Below are 19543 nucleotides of genomic sequence, written 5' to 3' on the forward strand. Positions count from 1 at the left end.
CAAGGGCTGTTTGTTTGACTCTATGCACTTAATCTATTCTTTGAATTACATTAAAAAATTACTAAATCTTTTCTAATTCAACTGTAATTGACATAGATATTTGATGAAAATATATGATTTAATGATATGCAGTTGCTGTTAGATAAAAATAACCGTTAGCTTTAAAGATAACTTTAACCGTTTCTTGACTATAGATTTTAATAACAACTTTGAGGAAAGTTTTCATCAAAATGCTTAACAACCAACTAGAAATGCATAAATAAAATTATGCGCTATTTTAAGAAATTTCATTATATTTCACACATTTTGATAAAATTTCATAATTCTGGTATAAGAACAATCTTTGTACTAAATGTACGGCAACTTATAAGGAACTCATTTACTGAACCTGTCTTTATATAACTTTTCTTCAAATTGCGGGCTGTCATATAATATGAAATACTGCAATTGGCAATCGTCAAATATTTATTTCGGTTTGACATTCGTACATAGGACGTTTATTGGGGCTGCCAACTTGATGTGTGCCAAGTCATTATTGTTATCGTTTTATCGAGCAGACAAACAGCGCCTGGAGACACAAATTTATTATGATTATATGGGTCTGTATACAGATACAGATAGAGATACAAAAGATACATATGTATGTATGTATGTATGGCTTATTGTTGTTACCATGTGCATTCTTCGTTCTCCTTCATTTTGTCTCTTATCTCTCCCTCTCTATATAAAATGTCGACTCTATTGATAATCAAACAATAAAACGCTACGAGAAACCATGCGAAATTGTGATGATATATTTTCATTGTTGTTGTTGTCAATGGGCTTCAATTGAATGCGTTAAGAATGACCTAAAGCTAACGAAAATGTTTTACTCGGCGGTTTTGTTTGGGCGCGTGTGAAAACTGAGACGCTTATCTTTGTCCTCTCCTCTTTTTATTCCATTTCTCTATGCCATTCTCAATGTTTTGTCTCTGATTACTTTTTCAAGTTTAAGCATGTCTGTTGTTGCTTCTCAAGTCGGCTTGTTGATGTTTTTATTGCCTTTTTTATATATATATATATATTTTTTTTTTGGCTGTCAGTTGAAATAAACTTCCTTCTTCTACTTCTGTATTGTGTGTTTCTTTTGTATTTGGTTGCCCACGCTTTTGTTGATTATATGTTTTGCTGTTTTCGCATTTATTTTTTTGTTAATTTATTACAAGCATTGTTTGATACCAAAACTCTCAATAAGACAAGATTTCCTTCACAACGAAGATAACTTGAAATGGCAAATTAGGAAATTAGAACTCGATTCCGCACGTTTCAATCACATTTTATTTAATTATCTGAAATATTCTTTGAAATAAACACTTATACAAACATTCTTTGTGTATGGGAGATAGAATTTTTGAGAAATTTGATATTCACAAAGTAGATACAAATTTATTTGTTATTTTTTTATTTGACTAGAAATAAGACTTCAAATTTTAGCGTTTCTTATATCAATTATCTTAAATTTTTTATATATTATTGATGGATTCGATTTTATAGGTCGAAAAACAAAAAATGGTCTGCTGTACGGGGACTTTAGTGGTACACTGTATATGTTTTAATATTGCATATTTTGATTCCTTCAGCTTTATATTTAAAATTATTTACATCTAATTTATTTTAATTGTGATTTTAAACTTTCATTTCCTAATTGATTTTATATTTTTAATAGTTTTTGTCGACTGATTGATTGACTTAAGACTTAAGTAAATAAATAAATCGATACTATCGAAACAAATGAATTACGCATTAAAACCCATTAATGTTTTAAACAAGATACCTGATACAGCTAACTAGAACCCTTCTAACCATTCTACTTTTAGCCTTGTCACCTTGAATATATTGTTTATTTCTTATTTTTATATATACTATACCAGGCAATTACCACCCTAGTTGTCTAACCGTCAAAGTAAAAATGATTTTGTTGTTGTATTTCTCTTACTTTATTCTTTTGCTTTTCCTTTTCGTTTTCATTTTATTTGTATTTATATTTGCTTTACGCTTATTGCGACTTTAAAAATGTTGTTTGTATTTCGTGTTGCCATTTTTGTTGTTGCATTTGCTGTTATTGTCGTCATCGGCGGCGTCGCTGGAATATTTTTATTTATTTATGGTTTTTTTTTACTTTTTATTTTGGATTTTTTGCTTTTTGTTTTTGTGTTTGCCTGCTTTACTCAGCCCTGTTCTTGCTGGCGTTTATCGTGATAATACGTTTAAATACTTTTGGAGCTGTTTTTGTATGGCGATGTGTGTGCGGGCTGCATAAAAATAAACTGTTTTTGTTATTTGGAAATGTTTTTCTAGCAAAACGATAAGAGAAACCGCAAATTGTGCTAGTTTCCTTCGGTACCGCCATATTTTACCACCCCAAATAACAGCCCAGTGCTGGCAGTTAGTCATTCCCAAATGCCTTGCGTGTTAATTAATCTGTTTTCTGTTTTGTTTCCTCTTTTCTTTTTTATGGTCACTCGCGGATTTTCCCAGCAATCATTCATAACTTGTTTAATCTACCAACTGATCGTTAATACTACTCTAATCTCGCGCTTTCAAACTAGATGTGTCTAAGAGACGTTTGCAATATCAAATAAAGTAAATACATTTTCAGATTCTTTTTGGTTTTTTCTATAGTTTAACAGAGTTAACAACTCTTCTGTAAAGCTACAATCGCTTTATTCTGCTCACCTCATTTACTTCACTTGCCGTTCTCAGTCTACACAATTCTTAACTTCCCGGTTTTTTTTTTTTTTGGCTTGCACTGCGACTTTCTCCCATAAATCATTGTCCAACAAATTGCCAAGAAGTCACACAATTTGTGATCTGCAACGGCGGCGGCAACACTGGCTTTGTCCTAACTTACAAAGCTTTTTTCACTCCGTCTTCTTTGAGTGGGTGAAAGGAGTTAGACAGCTGCGAATCCAGACACTATGTAGGCGTTGTTGTTGCTGTTGTTGCAATTTCACTCAAGCCACACACACTCACACATACATGTTTGTGTATGTACAGGTAAAACTGGTGCTTTGGCTGCTCTCGGTAGTGCTTGTAATTTTTAACAGGCTAACAAGATTCTTTGCTCTTCTGCTTTCTCTGCTCCTTCGTGGCAGGCAAAGTAAAACTCAAGGAAACAAGTAAGAACGTTTCAGTCGAGATACTCAACTTTTAGATGCCCAGTATCAGTATCTTTATTCGAGTAAATCTCTATAAATTAAATAAAAATTGTCACAAATCCAATAGTCTCTGCACTAGTTATGTACTGGGCTAACAGCAACGTAGACACCTACGCACCTAAGCTTTGACAGAGGTGAAGAGCGAAGAGCGAGTGCCAGGGAGAGCAGAGAAAAGCTCTCATATGCCAATCAAAGATGTGACATTTTCGGCTGTCAGCAAAGTTTGAATTTGTTATTTTTGTTGTTCATATTCGCATGAGTGTGCCTGTGTGTGTCTGTGTGTGTGTGTGGTGTAAGAGAACTTGTAAATTCAACGAAAATGTAAATGAAATATTCATGCAAGACATCACGTAGCTTTAATATAGACACGACTACAAAATTCCATGACATCCAATCGAATTAAATCCAATCCATATGGAAATTTAGCTTTTTGTAAAACAAAGGGAGTAAAAGAGTTAACGACCGACCCTATTGAATATGACATTAGGCCTAGACAAGTTAATTGGTAACAAATGAAATGCAACGGGTGAAATTCCTCACATATGTTGGTATGTAAATCAATTGAATTAAATGCCTCACCGATCGATCGATTGGCACTCTAAATGGATTGTGAACTGTTTATTTTTTTTTTTTTTTTGTATTTGTAGAAGGTGTGTGGAAGGTGTTTGAGGTAGGTGTGTAGCAATCAATAAACGTTGCTCGCTTCATTACAACTGTTGCCATTTGCCTATAAGCACAATTTTGTAGTGCGAACCTTGTGAGTTAAGACTGAGACCTCGACAAACAGTTAAATTGAGCCGGGCTAAAAACAGAGCTGTGTTGAGCTTAACGTGGCTCAAACTAAGCTAAGCTAAGGTTAAGGGAAGGCCACTTCAAGTGGGCGAGTGCGAAAGGTAACTACAATACATACAAACACACACTCACACACACACACACATTCATGTCTCTATGCAAATGTTGCTAAACATGTAGCGCTTTGTGTATCTATGAGATACAGCAGCTGCCTGTCGCAATACAGATACAGATACATACACATTTATGCACAGGCAACGAGTACAAGTGTGTGCAAAATTTCAATAAGCCAGCGGCCAGACGAGCGACAGAGACAGAACATAATGTCATATCAAATAAAAAAAAACAACAGTTTTTTTTTGTTGCTCAGCAAATAGTTCAAATAGGGTATATACAGTACATGCAAGAGATACAAATACATAATGTGTATCTAAGATTTATTAAAAATATATTCGAATAGATTCGAAAGCTACGTACATGGTATCATCAAGTCATTTTAAATTTAGAAATAATGATTTGTTTATAATTACAAAGGTAAATATATTTTCAATAAAATGGAAAATTAAAGGGTATTTTACAGACATTTATCATGTAAACTCAATGTGTTTTTTGTATGTGAATTTTTGACATTTTTTAACATTTTTTTTTTTTTTTGGTTTTGGTGAAATCCAATTGAATGATGTGCTTGTCGGCCTTAATGTCAGTTTCACTTTTATTTGGGCCTAGAAATGTCTAGTTCCACACAAGTACATATGTTTATATAGAATATATTTTGTAAAAATGACTGATTGAGTTTTCTAGAGCATACACATTACATAAATTGGCAAATAGAATGTGATAAATGAGTGCGAATACAGAAACAATAATACCATATTAATTATCTATTTAATTTGTTGTTTATTTTGCAATTGCAATTCTAATTAATTTTGTATCTTTTGCGCTCTTTTCTTGCAGGTAAGCAAATGCTCAATGTACTTGGAATATTTTAATAATAAGTGAGTTGACGATCATATTTTATGAATGATATATGAATCTTTTTTCAAAGCTATTGTTGTGTTGTTATTAATGATAGAACCTCTCAGTTCATGGCTGATTACTTTCAAAAAGTCACAATCGCCCCTCTCGACTGCCCGCTCTCTCATTGATTGTGTTTATTTTTTTCTCAACTTATTTTGGTATTGAAAGATTGCTGGACCAGTTTTCGTTTGAGAACTCGTTTTCTGTTGTTGTCGTTGTTGTTGTTTTATTATTTTGGGTGCACACTTGCACAACGATCGCAATTTACCTGTACACACAATGTTGCTATAATTGTGCTTTTATTTGGGAGCTTTATAATTGAGCCGGCCTCCAACTGCAACTTCAACTCCATTAACGGCCCTCGGGCGGCGGAGAATGGAGGTCAACTCAAAAAAAAAACGCACCAAGAAGCGTTGAAGAGAAAATTTGCCAGCTACGATCTCTATCTCTCTCTCTCTTTCTTTCTCTGTCGCACGTTTGAGCGGTAAGCCTTGAAGTTGTTATTATGGCTGCTGTTTTTTTTTTGTTAATGGCAGCGACGTCAACGACAAAGCCAGCGTCGACGTTTGCGTCACTTGCTTTAATATTGTTCTTGTTGCTGCAGCACGTAGCTGTCTCTCTTTTTTCATATATGCATAGATGTGTGTGTGAGTGTATGTGTGTGAATTGCCTTTGAGTGACAATGGACTATGGGGATTTTTTTCATATTTTTTTCACTAATTATTAATTAAAAAAGGAAAGAAGTCTTATTGCTCTATTAGAATAAAATGAAATATTTTAAATAATTAATTTTAAAACAACTTATAACTATTTATATTTGTGCACTTAAATAAACAAAAACGACATCATTTCAACCAGAACTGCTGGCATAAAGTTAATATAAATATTACCTTATAAAAAAGAAAAAATTTACTTATTCCAAAAAAAAATAGAAAATGTGCCCACAGTGCAATGCAGGGCATTGCTGCCTGTTTGGTGAGTCGCTCAACGTTCCATGTTTCTCACAAACACACACACACATACACTCAATCACAATACACTCACAGCAACGTGCGACCGTCTATGGAAATTGAATCTAAATTGGGTTAACAAGTGTTAATGGACAATTCCCGAGCCCAGCAGTAGATGCATCATAGCGAGTGCAAAACGTAACGAACAAAGCAAAGTACAGTAAACACGGAGTACCGTTATAGCTAAAAGGGAGGCTTGGAATAACATGGAGTGGAACACTCACGAAATACGATCCATTATGAACTTTCTAGAGTGCTTTTCTTGGTATTTTCTTTGCATCAATGTTGATAAACCTAATAAAATCATCAGCAGCTATTCTGTGGCGCCACCTAGCGACCTGTTTGGCATAGATTACGCAAATCAGCTAAAAGGAAAGAAAAAAAATGATGCAAAACAGCAAAACAAAACACTTACAGAGTAAATTCAAATTAAATAATATCAAAGCTGCTTAAGTTTCGTTACGGGATAAAAAAAGGAAATGAGCGGGTCAGGGGGAGATGAAGGAATCTTTTGTGAAAATGAAAACGCTGTGCATTGAAATGTGCGATAAAAAGCGAGAGAAGGAGGCGCACACACAAAATGAACAAAAATAGAATTACCAAGTTGCACAACAGACACAAGTGCGGTAGTTGGTAAAGCGGGGGGAGGGGTATGTGTTGGGGGTGGGAAATTGTCAGTGCGGCTCCGTCACAACACATTAAACGCAATTATAGAAAGTCAATTGAGAAACAACGACAGCAATGAGAAAATTGCGCGGGCGTTGAAAGGCAAAAGCCGCTTGGGGGCCGTCGATTTGGACGTCAACGTCAAAGTCGACGCCGACGTCGCTTACGCCTAGCGACGACTGACAGTTAACTCTCTCTCTCTCTCTCATATCTGGAGATTGTGGGCGTTAAGCTTCACTCCTTCGTCTAAGCTTCCCCTTTGCTTGATTTCTACTTATTTGCCTGCATCTCAATTCACACTACAAACTAATCCTTTTGCCATTAGGCAGCCTCTTTAGAGCGAGTGAGAGAGAGGGAGTGAGTGATAGAAAGAGAGAGGTCATTCAAGAAGAGAGCTGAGCTTACAATTGCGTTGCTCTTTGTGCTGTTATCTATTTTGCCTTTGGCAGGCTTAGTGCTCTGAGGCGCTTGGGTCTTAGAATTATAAAGACAGTTGTGACACGGTTATCCAGTGCTGACAAATCAGCCTTTTTCAAGACAGAACTGTACTTTTTTTTAATTTGAAATTAATTTGCCAAAAGTTGTATCAGGTAGGGATGCTACCTAAAAATTCGTGGTACTTATTATCTCTATGATACTTTATTAAATTTCGCTAAAGAAAATATATATTATTTTAACAAGAAATTCCTTCATTTACTTGTAAACTTAATCTCAACAAGCTAAAAAAATACCAAACAAATTTAAAATCACAATTTTTTGTGCCATGTCCTTTATTATAATTCTGTAACTGCTCACAACTATCAGCTTAAACATCTTTTTTTCTTTCTGCATCTCTTTTTCTTTCTACCGCACAAATAAATGCTGTCTTGTACTGAGCTTGCAACTATTTTCTTATTGAATTGTTGGTGCTTTTATTGTTTGCGCTTCGCTTTCTACAGGTGTGCGTTGCCGCAGTCGCTGTCGACGTTGCTTCATCGATGACTAATGGCAAAATATTGTTATTGTAGCTATAATTAGATTTCTGTTTGCAGCAGCAAAACAAGTTTTTAGCTGACGTTTCCTAAACCTTTATAGTTATTCTCCTCTTCTTCTTCTTTTTGGTGTTTTTGATCAAATTTGGTGTCAATATTAAGTGTTTTAGACATTTCCATGTGTGTTTTTAGCTTTATTTGTACAAGTTCTCTGCATATTTTTAAGGTTTTCTTTTGTGTTTCAACTTTTTTTAATTTGAAACTATAAAAATGCGGATATTTATCTAAACAGATCTGTGTACAGATATTTTTAACTGAAGGTTAGATCGTATAATATTAAAGTTATTTAATAAACTTTCCGAGTTCTTCGGAATCGCTTTTGGTTTTTTAAAGTCACACTTTCTTAGTGTATGAGATACGATTAAATTATCTTTTCTTTCGCATTTTTAATCTACTTATACTTCTTTTTCTTTCTTGATTTATGCATTGTTCGCCCAAGTTTTTCAACATTAAATTGAGCATTACAAAATATTTGTCGCTAGTCTTTAATTTATGTATAGTTATACCCTGTAGATTATAAGGTAAATGATAGAATATTCAACGCATCTGTACGAAATATGTTTCTCTTAAAAGTAAGGACTTCATGAAAAATAAGATAATAAAATGGCATGAAACTTAAGAAAAATTAAATAAGTAAATCACGCTAAGATTGAATAAAACTTTTAGAAATCCTAAATAATTGTAAAGAATACTTGTTTTTCCTTTGACTTTAAACATTGGAAATCATCTTACAGGGTAACTTTAAGTTCATTCGCTTGGAATATATAGCGATTCTTTGTCTTCTCAAATAGTAAAACCTGAATAATATTAAAATAAAAACACGGCAGAGTTATGCGACACAAATGTCGCACTGATTGAACCCATACCCCCAAATATTCCCCCTCTCATCCTCTCTCTTTCCCACTCATTCTTTCCCTTTTCCGCCCCTTTTGCGTTTGTTCTGTCTGCCGTTCGGCGACTTCGCTGCAATTTGTGATAAATTCTCGTGTTGGAACTCGTCCATAAAATGCAACGAGCGAAATTGCAGCCAGCAACATTGTTGCAAGTTGTTGTGCTTTTTGTTGTTGTTTTATTTGTTTGTTTGTTGTTGCTTTTCTTTTTTGTTTGTCTTTGCTTTTGTTTTTTGTACTCTTGTTTTTGTTGGCATATTAAAAATATTCTTGGCTTATTACAGAATTTCAGTTAAGTGTGTCGTTTATTTAAAAATGTTGTCGCCCACTTCGACGCCTCCTCTTTCCCCTTCCCATTAAAAATCCACACTTTGCCTATGCGGTTCAAGCAACAACAAAAGTTAAGGTGCTGTTGTTGTTACTGTTGCTGTTGACTTCCGCGTGGCTTTTATTATTGTTGTGTTTGTTGTTGTTGGCATTGTTTTTGTTTGCTTTAGCATACTCGTAATTAAGCTGAAAATATTCGTTCGTTTCTTCTTCTACATCTCCTCCTCCTCCGTCTGCCTTTGGTTTTGCTTTTCTTTGGTGGCTTCTTCAGCTGCCGTTTATTTCTTTTTGTTTTTGTTTTTTGTGGCCATTTGCACGCATTTTATGTTACGCGACAGCGGCGCCAACGTCGCTGCTGACGTTTTTTTTGCTGTTGTTGACCGCTGAGTAGGCCAGTTGCCTATTGTTGTTTTTGCTGTTGTTGTTTGTCGTGGCTTATGAAAATGGAAATTGCTTTGTTACACGCCGTCTCTGTTCTCTGATTAGAACTTTGCCTCAGTTTCTATTTTAAAACACGCCTGATTATTATCCCACATGGAAGATGCTACAAAAACAAACGTATATTTGTTGTAAGTTGAGTGTGTATATGTAGAAGATCGTGTGAAGCGGTTGCTTGATTGCCAAGACACCGTACACGAATGAAGAGAGCATCAAATTACAAAAAAAAAACCCTATAATAAACAGATTTCTGCTTCTCATTCACCCTTTAAAAAAATCTTTATAAAGGCTTTCAATGTGTTAAAATGGGAAAAAGAATTTTACAGATCTGACTAGTTGTCAACAAATGATTTGTTACTCAGAATAGAGCATATTTTACTGAGATTTAACAGCTTTGTTTAAAATAGATAGAGATAAGAATTGTTAAAATAGAAAAGTAAGAAAATTTAAATAAAAAAAAAATTATAAACAGGCTTCACTTTAGTTAATAAAATATTGAAATGTTTAATGTTTATTTAAAAATATTTCCTATAATTTTCATTTAAATAATTTTATAACTTTCCACAGTACTTATCAAGTTTTCTTTCAGTGTACGCTCATTAAAGAGATTGATATGCAGCGTATTAAATATCAACTGCGACTTCTATCATTGACAACTCTCGCTTTTTAATTTATTAATTTTCAAACGTTTCGCTTCAGTTTTCACTCATTTAGCTGACAAATTCGTGCAGAAAGCTCATTAAAATTGTTGAAAAGTTAGGCGACGACATTCCACAAATAAAATAAATAACAAGCTTAAGATTAATTGAAGCATTTCGTATAATTTATTAAATTAATGATAAAATATTAAAATGAATTCCTTTCGTCTTGTTTGTTACCCCTTGAAAAGTCTCTTTAGTCTGTCTCCATTTCTCGACATACTCTTCCTGGTGTAGGTTGCTTTTTGACTTTGTGAGATATGGAAAAAAAAAGCTTCAGGCGAACTCAAGGAAAAGGAGGGAGAATGGGCGACGGTCGACGGCAACTGTCAACCCAAATTGAAAAGCTGTCGACGGCGCCAACTCTGCTCAGCTTTCAGCTCTTAGCCCACTCGACACGCCAAGTGAGTTTCACTGCGCAGCAGTTGCCAGTTTACTGCCCCCCCCCTCTTCTACCCCTCTTCCCCTCTTTGTCTGGTTGCACGCCTCTGTACTTGAAGCACTTAACTTAGCTCTCTTTGCTGGTATTCATCTGTATCTTCCTCTTCTTCATATGCACGTTGTTTCTTCTGACTCATACTGTATTTTTTTTGCCTTTGGTTTTTCTCTATATTTGTTTGTCTGTCGCTGCCCACTTCAAATGCTTTGCAGCTTTAGCTTTAGTTTTATTTCTCTGTTTTGTTTTATACATTGTTGGCCTTATTAGTCATTGGCAAATGTTGCAGCATAACCTCATACATGCCCCTAACCCCAGCCCCAGCCCTAATCACAGCCAGAATTGATGACGTCGTCGTCGTCTGGCTCTGACCGCTCTGCTTAGTCATTACCTTTTTTCAAATGTCCTCGTGAATTTCACAAATTGTTTGCCAATTTTTTTTGTTATAAAAGGGCAGTATAGCTCTTTATAAACCATCAAAAACCAGATACAGCTACGAATAAAATTAAATTAATTGTTTAGCCACTCTTTAGTCTCTATTAGACATTATTATTATAAATAGAAAGCATCATTTATACTTATTTCTTAACAAGTCTCCGTCAATGTAATACAGCTTCTAGACAACCATATACTTGACTTAAAAACAATCATTTATAAAGTAGTTTTTACCCCAGATGATATAAGAAAAGTTAATGTACAAAATATTTACATGCTTACGTATTCCTGTAACTGGAAATTGATTGGGTTTTTCTATAGTTTTTTTATGTTGGTGGTATAAAAGCTTATTCAGTACTTGGTTTTTCCTATGACTTTGCATCCTTGTCGTTGTCCTTGACAGGCTTTTAATGTTTTGTTTTGACTAGCTGTGAAGTAGCCACTTGCTTTTGGTTTTCCCCTTCAACAAACCGCGATTCTTCTCATTCCCCTTTCTGTATTTCCTTCCCTTAGTTCATCTTGAGCGAGAGAGCCATTCATAAGACTTTACCCTGTACTCATGTTGGAAGGCTACTTCAATGTTACTTGTTTTTATGTTAATTTATGGGAAATTTTACTGCTTCCCGCTCTGTTTTCCACACTTCATTCTCTCGTGTTTTTTGCAAATGTTTTTTCTCTTTATCGAGCCGTAAATTATACGGTCCGAAAAAGTTGCAGTTTTCATTTCCGTTGAACTATTTTGCAGGATATTTTGGGCAGGTGAACTTTCCCTTAGGGGCATTCTCTATAGACCTTTTTTTTTGGGGTCTTTGAACTCGTTGGCGTTTTTGCGGCTCATAACTATTAATGTGTAGTTTCTGTTGTTGAATATTTCTTGATATGAAACACATTTTGCGTGTGAGTAATTTTATAATTGTTTATATTATTATTATGCCGTTCATTTCGGATTTTGCGAAAATTTTCCTTTACAAAAGCATCGCAAACTAATCAAAAATTGAAAAACAGCTGGAGACAGTTGAGTGAATTGGGTAATTGGGAATATTGCCAAGCGGGTCGATCCAATGCTTTAGATATGAAATTTAAAATAGTTTATTTTTCAATATACCCTATAAATATGAAATGAGAAAGAAATGGTATATTTAGTTTTATAAATTAAATTTAAGAGAAAATAATTTGTATAACAGCTTATATATTAATTTTTCGAACTAATATATTCTATCCTAATAAATATCTTGAAAAGTAAAAGAATTATGTAGTAAAAATATAAAATTTATATAATAGAAAAGTATTTAATACCTTGAAAAATATACATATATCAGTATACAAAGTTAAGGAGTTCCAAAAAAGATTTTTTTATTGATGTGCAGAGAGAAGCAGAGTTTTTATACGTATGGTATCATCAATTCGACCATTTTAGTTCAGTGCCTTTTCCGTTGGTTTCTTCTTGTGCCAGTTAAATGTAAAGGCGTGCCAATTGCTTTAACTATTTTCAGGCACGCCTCTAGCCTCCTCCCCCATCTCCTCCTTTTCGCTTTCCCCTTCCATCTGCCCGTTTGTCCCAGAGCAACGCCCCGTTGCATCGATCCATATTTAAACCGATTATATTTGTGTAGCAAAACGAGGCTACAAACTGAATTATTCAGCATGCCTGGAAACTCGTAACTGTATTTGAGCTGCCTGTACATGGATGCTACATGTAAAGGCCTTAGTGAAACTCTAATAAAATATTACCATATACCATACATATACACATACATCATAAAGCGTAGATATATAAATATATTCTCGTATGTTAAGTTGAGTAATTTCAGCCTCATTAACTTTGCGAGATTTTATTGGCTGATAATGCAGGCGGAAACTCGTGTGCAGCCACGCCCACTTTAAAAAAGACCTCCACGATGATAGAGTCTTATCAGTGTTATCTGCTGACCATTGCAATCATTGACAGCTGTGCACTGTCTTAATCTACGTCTACGTCTTATCAATGGGGTCTCACAATCATCACAATAACAATTTAAACACTATAAAAGAACTTATGAAAAGCAATTGCTGTTATTGCATTTGCATTCAATTAATGAATTAAGTTTCATTTTTGAATATTTTCCTTATCGCAATCGCACAGCAATCGTTGCTTCTCTGTCGCTTCTCCTTCTTCTTGTCTTTGTCGTCCTTCTCCTTTAAGCACTTTAAATGTTAAGTCGAAAATTGCATTTATGCATTTCAAATATTTGCGGGCTAACAAATGGCAAATGGCAGGCAGTAAGAGACATTAAAGTTAGTAGGGGCAACTGAGAAATACTCTGTAAATGAGATCCACTTAAAAATCTAACAAAATTATAATGACAATGAATTTAAAATAAAGATATAAAGCTGCAACTATAATAACTTAGCTAAGCTTTTCACGTTTACCCGCAGTAATAGACCGATAAGTTATATATCCGCTTTATAAAGTTAAATTACTGGGTACTGCTGTAACAACTATTAATAATCAAATAAAGGTTATACCTGCAATAATCCCATTTGATTATAGAGTATCGAAACGCCATCGTAGTCATGCAAAATGCAACGTTGTCTAAGTTTGTTAGTCGTTGTTGTTTCAGTTGTTGTTATTGTTGTTGTAAAAACCACTCAACACGACACAAATTTCATTCGTTTACACAGTGGGAACCGCAAGCAATGAGTGAGCGCTCTTTGAGTGTAGATGTGAGTGGGTTGTTAGAGAAGGGTTCGACAGAGAGGGTGCTGGACGGTACGGTTTTTGAGGGTGGTGTCGACTTTAATGTCGTTGCACTCGGCACAGTCATCAGCAAGCAAACAAGTAAACATTGGACAGAACATGCATAGCTGATAAACATCTTAAAATTATATCATATATCATAACTAAAACAACTTTAAAGAAGGCTGAATTTTAAGCATATATAGCTAGAAACCTGACATTTTCAGTAAATTTCCGTTCAAAAATAGTACATGCAAATTTATTAAAACATTAAATCAATATAAAATAAGGAAAATTCGAGTCTTCTTAAATTTTAAAAAACTTTGAAAAAACGGCTCTTACAATTATGCAGTAAATTTAACCCACAAATCGTGTATAACTTAAAACCTAAACTACTTACACTCCCGTTGGGTCATTAGTTTCCACTAAACTATTTTCGTTACTCTGCATTCTTTAATAATAATAGATATTTCTGCTAAAATTGATAAATAACTGATACACAAACATAAAACGATTTGCGTCATTTCGCATCGAATTTCGATACAATTATGATAGAGTTATGTATGTCCATGGGTGGGGTGTGTCTGTGTGGTGGGGTGGGCAGTCTGAGGTGGTGGGGCAAGGTCCAATTCGCTTCGCTTGGCTCTTGGTTTTTCCACTGCAATTTCAATTGGCAATCGCGCTGCAACAAGAGGCAAAAGCAACAACAATAAAGTAAATCAATGGAATGCGAATCAATAATCTTAAAGTCGTGTTGTTGTTACTGATGTTTTTCTATCGTTTTTTTGTTTAACGCTCGAAATGCGATTTGCGATTTCATTTCAGTTTATAGCTTCGTTTTGCCTTATACTCTGCTCACTGTCTTTCTCCTCGCTCTCTGAGCTATCCTATACCCAATCTTCCTTCTTCCCTTTCTCCATCTCAATTCACTCTTTGCGCTTTTCGTTTTGATTTTGTTTTTGCGCCTGCATTTGGCCAATCAAATTGACACGCTTTCCCTTCCTCTTTCTTCCCCTGCCTTTCTTTCTATCTAGTTGTAGCCCTGCCACGCCTCGCCGCCCCCTCAAGCGTCGCTTTCCATTTGGCTTAGATACTTTTATTTGCATTTAAATTACGTTGTGAAAACTGGCTTTGAATCGGTCACCTTTTTGTTGTCGTTGTTGTTGCTACTTTCATAGCATTTTCCATTGGATTTTTTTGAGTGTGTGTGTCTGTTTTTTTTTTTAATGCTTTCGCTTTGGGACTCTTGGGAATTGCTGCTGATTGTGTGTGTGCGTGGGTGGTGCGAAATAAAGTCAACTTTGTTACCATGAATTTGTTGAAAGATCGGATTAACATTTAATATGCTTTACTATAATTAAAAGCTTAACAAATTTTATCTTTAGTGGAGCATACTAATTTTATAAATGCTATTTTTTTTTTTGAGAGTAAGCTGTTATATATTTTCAAAGATCAGTTAAGGAATTGAAAGTTGCAATTTTATTAAATAAAGTGTAGAGAGAAGGGAAAAGAGATAAGAGATATTTGGTAATGATGCGCTATTTTAAATGAGGCAAGAAATGTTTAATCTCTTTCTAGAAAAAAGAGTATTTTAGATTTCTTTCGAGTATCTATTGATTTCCACCCTTTACTTAAGCAACATCAAATGTATTTCAGATTTTTTGGTACACCTTTGACGTTGTCATAATTTGTTGCAAGAAAGACTTACTACATAAAGCAAGAGATCAGAATTCTCCTACAGCTTTCAACAAGTAAATGATCAACAAAATGCAGTTCGTCCAGTTTGCCATTCTCTCTGGTGTCTCGCAATGCGTGCGTCAGAATGTTGTTGGTGTTCTTTGTTGTTGTTCTTGTTGTTGTTGATGATGATGTTGCTCTGGTTGTTCCAGTTCTGGGATGACTTGTTTAACTTGTCGCGCTGCCTGGCAACGTCTGATGACTCGCAGCTGCTTGCTGTTGCAACTTGGACAGCAGCAGCTATCTTCATCTCTCTCTCTCTCTCTCTCGCCCTATCTGTGTCTCATCAGCAGACTCAGACGCAAGTAAAGTGTTGACCTCAATTGAAGTTGCTCGCCTACAACAACAAACATAACAACATAGAGCAAAGAGCGATGCCAGTTATAAACATATCGCTTGTACTATATGCAACGACAATTGGCTTGCGGCCTGAAAGAGTTCCAACTTTGACGGTGGAGAGGGTAGATAGGAGTGTCAAGTGTTGCTGCTGCTGCAGTTGCAACCCACTGGGTTTGTTGTTTGTCTGTTCTTGTTGCCATTGTTATAACTTATAAGTTGCCCCCGCGTTGCCGCCCTCTCTCTCTCTCTCTCTCGTTTTCATCGTTAGCGACCGTTTTTAGTTTGCAGCTTTTGCAGCTGCCAAAGAGTCGCGCCGTCAACTGTCACGCCACGCCCACACTCGAAACACACACATACACACAGTCATAGAATCGCCCATTTCCGTCGCAGGGTCGCCATTTTAGCTGTTTTGTAGCTAAACTTATCTAAATAATTTTAAAAGCTTAAAAAAATTTGAATAAACATGAAAAGTCATTTATTATTTATATAAAATGTATTAATGTCAAGCAAAAATGTTATAGTTGAGGTGTTAAAGTTTTTAAATAAAGAAAATATTGATCAGATAAGATATTTTTACGCAAATTCGTGTTTTTTAATTGAGAAAATGTTACTAAAATCGTCAGATACTTTTATCGAACTTCGAAAAGTACAATTTATCGATATAATGTATCTTAGCACATTGTCCATAAATTAAATAGAAAAATTTAATTTACTATTTGAATTTCTGGGAATAAATTCTTAATTTTTTAAAGCTATTTCTAGCTATCTATTTAAATCAAATTAGCTATTTAAAATTCTGGTAGCACTGTTCCGTCGCTCTTCGCCGGTTTGCAGTCTGATGCGCTCTCTTCCTCGCTCTCCATCCACATACGTACCTCAACGACATCCACTTGCATTGTGCAATACTCGCGCTGCTGCTGCTGCTGCTGCTGCTATTGTTGTTCTTGCTGTTGTAGTTGTAGTTGCTGCTGTTGTTGCTCGCCTTCCCATTGGGTTACTTTAGGTCATTGCAGTTGACGTCGCCGTCAGTTCTAACGCTCGCTTGAAGGACGCCGTCTAAAGTGTCGCTGCTGCTGCTACTGCTGATAGTGTTAATGTTGTTGTTGTTGCTCCCATGCTAGTAGGCAGCAGACTGAACGTGTCGACCTCTAAGCCAGCTGCGCTGCCGGCGTCGTACGTCAACATTAGACGTTCGCTTCAGAAGACCTTAGAAAAGTCGCGAATAGTTGCAGCAATAGTGTATTCATATTATGAATACACTGAATCATTGAATACTTATTCACATACTATTCGCACTCATTAGTTGCATTTATTTGTAAAATTGATCTATTATTAGAAACTTTCACCGCGCATTAACGAAAAACTGCAATGCAATTGAAAAATTTCCCTTTATGTTAAATTTTATGCAATGTTTTTGCATGCTTTCATTAATGTTTGTTGCTGTTGCTGTTGTTGTCGCTGTCGACTTGTCAACTGCATGCAACATTTAAGCGAAAAACCAAAAAAAAAAGATCAAAAATAAATGAGCGCAACGTTAGAAAAGCAGCATCAAAAGACAACCGTTGTCTGACGTTGACGTCGACGTTGGCGTTGTAAAGCTTTCACATGGTCCACAAAATGTCGCCCAAAACCTCCCACATTTCTGGCATGCGTTCCACACGCTCTATACATGTGTCTAAGCGTGTGTGCATGTGTGTGTGTACTTTTACCTCGTTTGCGTTTATTACCGCTGCCGCTGTCTCTGCTGATGTCGCTGCTTCTGCCGCTGCCTCTGCCGCTGCTGCTTGCTTTTTCGAAACTCTTAAAAATCATGCTGGCGTAAATCCGCGCAATTTAAATTTAAATTGCATTTTTGTATATTTTGCTCTAGCTGCTTTTGCTGTTTGCTGTTGGCTGTATAAGTGAAAATTTCTCTGTCGTTGTTATTGTTAACAATAAAAGTAAAGAAAAAAAAAAATAACAACAGTAAAACAACAAAAAAGCTGCAACAGCAGCTCTTGGAATGCATTTGTCTTGCTGTTCGCATTTAATTTGTAATTAATTCTTTTACTCGTTGTTGCTGTTGTTGTCATTGCCGCAGCTGCTGTTGTTGCTGTTAATGCACTCAGCAATCACAACAATGTGAAAACAAAATAAAACTTTATCGAAAACAACAAGAAGAGCTGAACCTCATGCATCGCGAGAGAGTGTGAGTGAGTGAGAGAGAGAGAGTGAATTGTAAATGCTGCTTTTGTTGCTGTTGCTGAGCGCAAGTTTATTGGCGTCATTACCACTCGCATTCGCTGTCGACGCAATCAAGTGTGCAATGCAATTACACAAATGAACACAGCAACAACAATAAAAACAAAATAAATAAATACTTACATTTTTTGGTGCCTTTATTGCTGATTGAGCGTAAAACGAGAGAGAGAGAGAGAGAGAGAGAGAAGCTTTAGCAACGCATGCAAAATTGGTGAAACGAACTTCCGATTGTCAGAAGACTATGCAAATGCTTAGCAACATGTTGCCAAAAGCCCGCTACATTTTCATATTGATAACTGGAGAATATGAAACCCGTACACTTTGATAACAAGTTGCAGTTCAGCTGCGGTTGCGGTTGCTCTCTGTACGACGCCCTCTTTACCCTCTCCTTATATTCGAATCAACAATCGCTGCGGTTGTCGTTGTCATTTAATCGCCTTTTTGATTTTTCAAGTTTGAGCTGGTTTTATTTTTTTTTATTTATTTCGTTTTATTCATTTTATTTTTGTTGTTGTTGTGAAAGTACATAAAAGGCATGCGTTGCTGTTGTTGTTATTTACTTCTTTTTTTAGAAAGGCAATTGGCGACATTTTTGCAACGCAGCAACATCAACATGTTGCTTGTTGCCAGGCTGCCATTTTGTCATTTTGTATGTGTGCCAGTTTTTATTTGGCATTTTTTTTTTTTTTAAATTGTTTTTTGTGTGTTAACTGTTCTGTTCGCTCAAGTGTGCAGCAAACAAAGCATGAGTTATTGCTGCTTGCTGTTGTTGTTGGGTTATGTAAATGATGCTGCGCTTGCGTCCAGTGTTAAACATGCAGCAAATCTCGTGAAATATTCATTTGTCTCAGTCGGACAACAGCAACAAAAGCAGCGCATAACTCGCTCAACAGCAGCAACAACAACTGCAGCTCCCTCAATTATTGCTGTCTACTTTAGCTGCAACATTCGTACGTAAAACTTTCTCCGTTGTTGTTCTTGCATATGTTCTCTTGTTATTGCTGAGGCTGCCATTTTCAGAGCGCGCTCTTTGACTCTTTGGCAAACCAAAAAAAAAGCACTCAATTACGTAGCAACATTGTTGCTCTACATGTTGCTGTCTTTATTGCTCCACTTGCTTGGAACTTTTCTTGTTGTTTTGGATTTGTTTGTTGTTGTTGTCAGGTGCGTCGAGACAAGTGGCAAATGCTTGTGCGTGCATTGCTCCCATTGCAGCGACAAATATTTGCGCAACTTCCAACAGGCATTACACCCCACCTCTTTTCATTCCCCTGCCACTTCTTCTTTTTCCGCTGTACCATTGTCTACGTTTTTGCCCCCGTTTTTCGGTCTCTTGTTTATTGTTTGCGCTCATTAATCAACGCTCTAGTCGCAGTCAACAACATTATAAGAGTATTCCCTATAACCTGTTGCTTCTGTTGTTTGAGTGTTTTTTGTTTTTCTTTATCCCACTCTCTTTGGCTTTGTTCGTTTCTCTTTCCGCTTCCGTTTAAGCGTCTTTTGCTGCAAACTTAAAATTCACTTATCGAATTTCTTTTAAAGCAACTTCTCTCACTTCCGCTGCGTTTTCACT

The 19543-nt window shown here is 35.8% G+C and overlaps 1 protein-coding gene across 1 annotated transcript in view; it reads left to right on the forward strand.

Annotated features, from left to right (window-relative positions):
• LOC117788979 (homeodomain-interacting protein kinase 2) overlaps positions 1 to 19543 on the forward strand; it is a 38382-nt gene that overhangs the window by 6409 nt on the left and 12430 nt on the right. The gene's annotated exons all lie outside the window — the stretch shown is intronic.

This window comes from Drosophila innubila (assembly GCF_004354385.1).
Source record: "Drosophila innubila isolate TH190305 chromosome 3L unlocalized genomic scaffold, UK_Dinn_1.0 0_D_3L, whole genome shotgun sequence".
In the NCBI taxonomy this organism is placed as follows: domain Eukaryota; kingdom Metazoa; phylum Arthropoda; class Insecta; order Diptera; family Drosophilidae; genus Drosophila; species Drosophila innubila.